At 49.0% G+C, this 6,460-nt stretch overlaps 1 long non-coding RNA gene across 1 annotated transcript; it reads right to left on the bottom strand.

The window, feature by feature from the left end:
• Window positions 1–10: 10 nt before the first annotated feature.
• On the bottom strand, window positions 11–3,269 carry LOC103170367. The gene is made up of 5 exons (XR_486126.3): window positions 3,151–3,269; window positions 2,527–2,657; window positions 1,809–1,944; window positions 1,267–1,345; window positions 11–50 (listed from the first exon to the last, which is right to left on the bottom strand). It is a non-coding gene; the product is annotated as an uncharacterized LOC103170367 (long non-coding RNA).
• Window positions 3,270–6,460: the final 3,191 nt, after the last annotated feature.

Raw genomic sequence — 6,460 nt, 5'->3', positions numbered from 1 at the left:
CAGCTGATGCGCTCCCTGCCCTCAAGGAGCCTCGAATCTAGACACCGACCCTAAAATAAATCACAGGAAGAGGCCATCAGGAGACTTTAAAGATACATACTTAAGCCTAAAAAGATACATACTTAAGCCTAAAAATCTGTCCTCAGAACTAACTGGGGTAAGCTAAGTCTCCAAGCATCAAGGTAATGTACAAGTGATGAAGTGTGGCCTGGTGGAAAGATCATGGACCTGAGAGTTAGAGGCCATGGGTTCTAATTCCAGCTCTGCCAACTGTTTGACCGACGGACAAGGATCAACTCTGTTCCGTATCGAGTCCTGCCCCGGAAGGAGACCATCTGAGAATGAGATCGGGTCCCCTCATCACCTCTACTGGACAATATGTGACACATCCCTTAAATCCAGACCCCATAAAACCCTCTATACTTGCTCTGGCTGAGTTCCACAATGCAGCTGGCTCATCCTAACAGCCCAGCTCATTTACTGGTACTGTGATTTAATTCTCAAGGGAGAAGCTTCATTCAAGAGTATTCGACCTGACTTAAAAAAATAAAAAAGACGGCCACATACAATTTTAAACCCACTTACTAAGCCACACTAAGCACTGGGGTCAATACAAGCTAATCCCATTGGATTCAGCCCCCAGCCCAAGTGGGTCTCCCTGTCTTCATTCCCATTTTATGGGAGGAAGGGGAAGAGGGGTTAAGGTGCTCAGGGGTATGGGAAGAGGGAACACAAAGTTGTGAGTTCCCTGGCAGTTCCAGGCTATTTTATGTGTTATATCATCTTCTCCCAAGCACTTAATACAGTGCTTTGCACAGAGTAAATGCTCAATAAATATGATTGATTGAATGAATGCGACATTTGTCAAGAGCTCACTGTGACAATCTCCCTCCAGAGTACTGGAAGGTCTCTTTCAATCACTTGTATTTACTGAGCACTGTGTGCAGAGTACTGTGCTAAAAGTTTGGTAATCATTCAACTGTATTTGAGTGTTTACTGTGTGCACAGTACTGTACTAAGTGCTTAGAAAATACAATTTAACAACAGATAGAGAAAAATCCCTACCCAACAACCATCTCACAGTCTAAAAGGGGGAAATGTGCAGTGAGGAAAAACAAGCCAAACTTACAAGTTCCCACCCGTTGAATCCTAATGCCCCACCTGTCACCCACCCTAGGGTTTTGGGGGTAGAATGGGGTTTGAACACAGGAAAGAATGGGGGTTTGGGCAGGAGGAACTGTGCAGTAGGCGGTGCTGTCTGCTTACCTGCACAGTGAGCTTGAGCTCCCTAGGAGAATGCAGCCTTACCATTGCTGAGATGCCCAAGGCCTCAAAACGGTAGCACCTGTAAGACAGAACCAATTAACCCTTGCTTGGAAGGCACGGGTCTGACCTGGAAGAGCCGCTCTGGACCCTGGCAGGGGTTTAATAACCTCAATCTCCCTCCCGAGTTTTCTTTGACTTTCTCTAGGAAGGTCTTTCTCAATCAATTGTATTCTCCGAGCACTCTACTAAGTGTTTGGAATTCATTCATTCAATTCAATTGCATTTATTGAGTGTTTACTGTGTATAGAGCACTGTACTAAGTGGTTGGAAAGTACAATTCACCAAGAGAGACAATGCCTAGCCAATAACAGGGTCTCAGTCTAGAAGCAGGTAATGTGCAGTGAGAAAAACAAGGCAAACTTTCAGGTTCCAGCCTGTTGACTCCTAAGGCCCCAACTGCCTGGGGGCACCCACCCCAGGGGGTTAGGGGGTAGAATGGGGTTTGGACACAGGACACTGGGTGATAGGTGGTGTTCACTTACCTTGACAGTGGGGTTGAGCTCCCTCGGAGAAGGAGAAAGCAGCGTCACCATTCACCATTGCCCAGCTCAGAGCCCTGACCACCTTGATGGTCCCGTGGTCCCTCTGAGAGTGACCTTCACAATGCCGTTAAGCCTCCTAGGAGAAAGCAGAGTCACCATGGCCGCACTCAGAGCTCTGACCTTTTCAGCAATCCCGCTGAGAGCAGTGCACGGGATCTGGTGGGCGGAGCCTCAGAGTGGTAGCACCTGTGAAACACATCAGCCACTTAACCCTTGCCTGGAAGGTGCAGGTCTCACCTGGAAGACCCTCTCTGCATCCTGGCAGGGGGTTAATACCTCCATCTCCCTCCTGAGTACTTTTTGACTATCTTGGAAGGTCTTTCTCCATCAATTGTATTTACCAAGAGCTGTGCGCACAGTACTCTAGTGTTAAGTATTCATTCAATTCAAGCATATTTACTGAGCGCTTATTGTGGGCAGAGCACTGTACTAAACATTTGGAAAGTACCATTCAGCAATAGAGACAATCTCTACCCAACAACAAGCTCATAGTCTAGAAGCAAGGAACATGCGGTGAGAAAAACAAGCCAAACTTTCTGGTTCCTGCCTGTTGATTCCTAAGGCCCCACCTGGCTGGGGGTCACCCACCCCGAGCTTACGAGGGTAGAATGGGGTTTGGACACAAGAAACTGGGAGGTAGGTGGTGGTGTCTGCTTACCTTGACTGTGGGGTTGAGCTCTCTCAGAGAAACCAGCCTCATCATTGCCCAGCTCAGAGCCCTGATCTCCTATGGGTCCCATTGAGAGCAGTGCACGGGATCTGATGGGCGGAGCCTCAGAGTGGTAGCACCTGTGAGACACATCAGCCACTTAACCCTTGCCTAGAAGGAACAGGTCTAACCTGGAAGACCCTCTCTGGACCCTGACAGGGGTTTAATACATCCATATCCCTCCTGAGTACTCTTTGTTTGACTTTTTCTTGGAAGGTCTTTCTCAATTAATTGTATTTATTGAGTGCTGTGTGCACAGCACTGTGCTAAGTGTTTGGTATTCATTCATTCAATTCAAGCATATTTATTGAGCGCTTATTGTGTGCAGAGCACTGTACTAAGCGCCTGGAAAGTACAATTCGTCAACAGATGGAGACAATCCCTACCCAACCATGGGCTCCCAGTCTAGAAGGGGGTAACATGCAGGGAGAAAAACAAGGCAAACTTTCAGGTTCCAGCCAGTTGACTCCTAAGGCCCCACCTGTCTGGGGGGGGTCACCCACCCCGGGCTTACGAGGGTAGAATGGGGTTTGGACACAAGAAACTGGGAGGTAGGTGGTGGTGTCTGCTTACCTTGACGGTGGGGTTGAGCTCCCTCAGAGAAAGCAGCCTCATTGCCCAGCTCTGAGCTCTGACCTCCTATGGGTCCCGCTGAGAGCAGTGCACGGGATCTGGTGGGCGGAGCCTCAGAGTGGTAGCACCTGTGAGACACATCAGCCACTTAACCCTTGCCTGGATGGCGCAGGTCTAACCTGGAAGACCCTCTCTGGACCCTGACAGGGGTTTAATACCTCCATCTCCCTCCTGAGTACTCTTGGTTTGACTTTGTCTTGGAAGGTCTTTCTCAATTAATTGTATTTACTGAGCGCTGTGTGCACAGCACTATAATAAGGGTTAGATATTCATTAATTCAAGCATATTTATTGAGCACTTTGTGTGCAGAGCACTGTACTAAGCACCTGGAAAGTACAATTCGACAACAGATGGAGACAATCCCTACCCAACCATGGGCTCCCAGTCTAGAAGGAGGTAACATGCAGGGAGAAAAACAAGGCAAACTTTCAGGTTCCAGCCTGTTAACTCCTAAGGCCCCACCTGTCTGGGGGTCACCCACTCCGGGGTTTAGGGGGTAGAATGGGGTTTGGACACAAGAAACTGGGAGGTAGGTGGTGGTGTCCACTTACCTTGACTGTGGGGTTGAGCTCTCTCAGAGAAAGCAGCCTCATCATTGCCCAGCTCTGAGCTCTGACCTCCTATGGGTCCCGCTGAGAGGACTGCACGGGATCTGGAGGGCGGAGCCTCCGAGTGGTAGCACCTGTGAGACACATCAGCCACTTAACCCTTGCCTGGAAGGCACGGGTCTGCCCTGGATGACCCTCTCTGGACCCTGGCAGGGGTTTAATACCTCAATCTCCACTCCTAAGTACTCTTTCTTTGACTCTCTTGTAAGGTCTTAATCAATTGTATTTACTGAGAACTCTGTGCAGAGCACTCTACTGTTTGGTATTCATTCAGTAAAATTAAGGCTATTTACTGAGCACTTGGTGTGCAGATCACTGTAGTAAGCACTTGGAAAGTATAATTCAGCTATAGAGACAATCGCTACCCAACAACAGACTCACATACTAGAAACAGGGAGTGTGTGGTGAGAAAAACAAAGCAAACTTTCAGGTTCCTGCCTGTTGACTCTTAAGGCCCCACCTGTCTGGGGGTCACCCAACCCCGGGGTTTATGGCGTAGAATGGGGTTTGGATACAAGAAACTGGGTGATAAGTGGTGGTGGTGTCCGCTTACCTTCATGGTGGGGTTGAACTTCAGAGCTCCCTCAGAGAAAGCTGCTTCACCACTGCCCAGCTCAGAGGACGGACCTCTTCGGTGGTCTGGTCCCACAGAGTGCACAGCACGGGATCTGGTGGGTGGAACATCAGAATGGTAGCACCTGTGAAACATATCAGCCACTTAACCCTTGTCTGGAAGGAGCGGGACTAACCTGGAAGACCCTCTCTGCACCCTGACAGGGGTTTAATACCTCCATCTCCCTCCTGAGTACTCTTGGTTTGACTTTGTCTTGGAAGGTCTTTCTCAATTAATTGTATTTACTGAGCGCTGTGTGCACAGCACTATAATAAGGGTTAGATATTCATTAATTCAAGCATATTTATTGAGCACTTTGTGTGCAGAGCACTGTACTAAGCACCTGGAAAGTACAATTCGACAACAGATGGAGACAATCCCTACCCAACCATGGGCTCCCAGTCTAGAAGGAGGTAACATGCAGGGAGAAAAACAAGGCAAACTTTCAGGTTCCAGCCTGTTAACTCCTAAGGCCCCACCTGTCTGGGGGTCACCCACTCCGGGGTTTAGGGGGTAGAATGGGGTTTGGACACAAGAAACTGGGAGGTAGGTGGTGGTGTCCACTTACCTTGACTGTGGGGTTGAGCTCTCTCAGAGAAAGCAACCTCATCATTGCCCAGCTCTGAGCTCTGACCTCCTATGGGTCCCGCTGAGAGCACTGCACGGGATCTGGAGGGCGGAGCCTCCGAGTGGTAGCACCTGTGAGACACATCAGCCACTTAACCCTTGCCTGGAAGGCACGGGTCTGCCCTGGATGACCCTCTCTGGACCCTGGCAGGGGTTTAATACCTCAATCTCCACTCCTAAGTACTCTTTCTTTGACTCTCTTGTAAGGTCTTAATCAATTGTATTTACTGAGAACTCTGTGCAGAGCACTCTACTGTTTGGTATTCATTCAGTAAAATTAAGGCTATTTACTGAGCACTTGGTGTGCAGATCACTGTAGTAAGCACTTGGAAAGTATAATTCAGCTATAGAGACAATCGCTACCCAACAACAGACTCACATACTAGAAACAGGGAGTGTGTGGTGAGAAAAACAAAGCAAACTTTCAGGTTCCTGCCTGTTGACTCTTAAGGCCCCACCTGTCTGGGGGTCACCCAACCCCGGGGTTTATGGCGTAGAATGGGGTTTGGATACAAGAAACTGGGTGATAAGTGGTGGTGGTGTCCGCTTACCTTCATGGTGGGGTTGAACTTCAGAGCTCCCTCAGAGAAAGCTGCTTCACCACTGCCCAGCTCAGAGGACGGACCTCTTCGGTGGTCTGGTCCCACAGAGGGCACAGCACGGGATCTGGTGGGTGGAACATCAGAATGGTAGCACCTGTGAAACATATCAGCCACTTAACCCTTGTCTGGAAGGAGCGGGACTAACCTGGAAGACCCTCTCTGCACCCTGGCAGGGGTTTAATACCTCCACCTCCCTCCCGAATACTCTTTGTTTGACTTTCTCTTGGAAGGTCTTTCTCAATCAATTGTATTTACCGAGCACTGTGTGCACAGCACTGCACTAAGTGCTTGGTATTCATTCATTCAATACAAGCATATTTATTGAGCGTTTATTGTGTTCAGAGCACTTTACTAAGCACTTGGAAAGTACAGAGCCCGGGCTTTGGAGTCAGGGGCATGAGCTAGAATCCCAGCTCTGCCACTTGTCAGCTGTGTAACTGTGGGCAAGTCACTTCACTTCTCTGGGCCTCAGTTACCTCATCTGTAAAATGGGGATTAACTGTGAGCCTCACGTGGGACAACCTGATTACCCTGTATCTCCCCCAGCGCTTAGAACAGTGCTTGGCACATAGTAAGCGCTTAACAAATACCAACATTATTATTACAATTCAGCAACAGAGCCAATGCCTACCCAACCACGGGCTCACAGTCTAGAATGGGGGAACGTGCAGGGAGAAAAGCCAAACTTTCAGGCTCCTGCCTGTTGATTCCTAAGGCCCCACCTGTCTGGGAGTCACCCAACCCAAGGTTTTGGCGGTTGAATGGGGTTTGGACACAACAAACTGGGTGATAAGCGCTGG

This window comes from Ornithorhynchus anatinus, chromosome 15 (genome assembly GCF_004115215.2).
Source record: "Ornithorhynchus anatinus isolate Pmale09 chromosome 15, mOrnAna1.pri.v4, whole genome shotgun sequence".
NCBI lineage: Eukaryota > Metazoa > Chordata > Mammalia > Monotremata > Ornithorhynchidae > Ornithorhynchus > Ornithorhynchus anatinus.
This window is presented reverse-complemented; position numbering and strand designations above follow the sequence as displayed.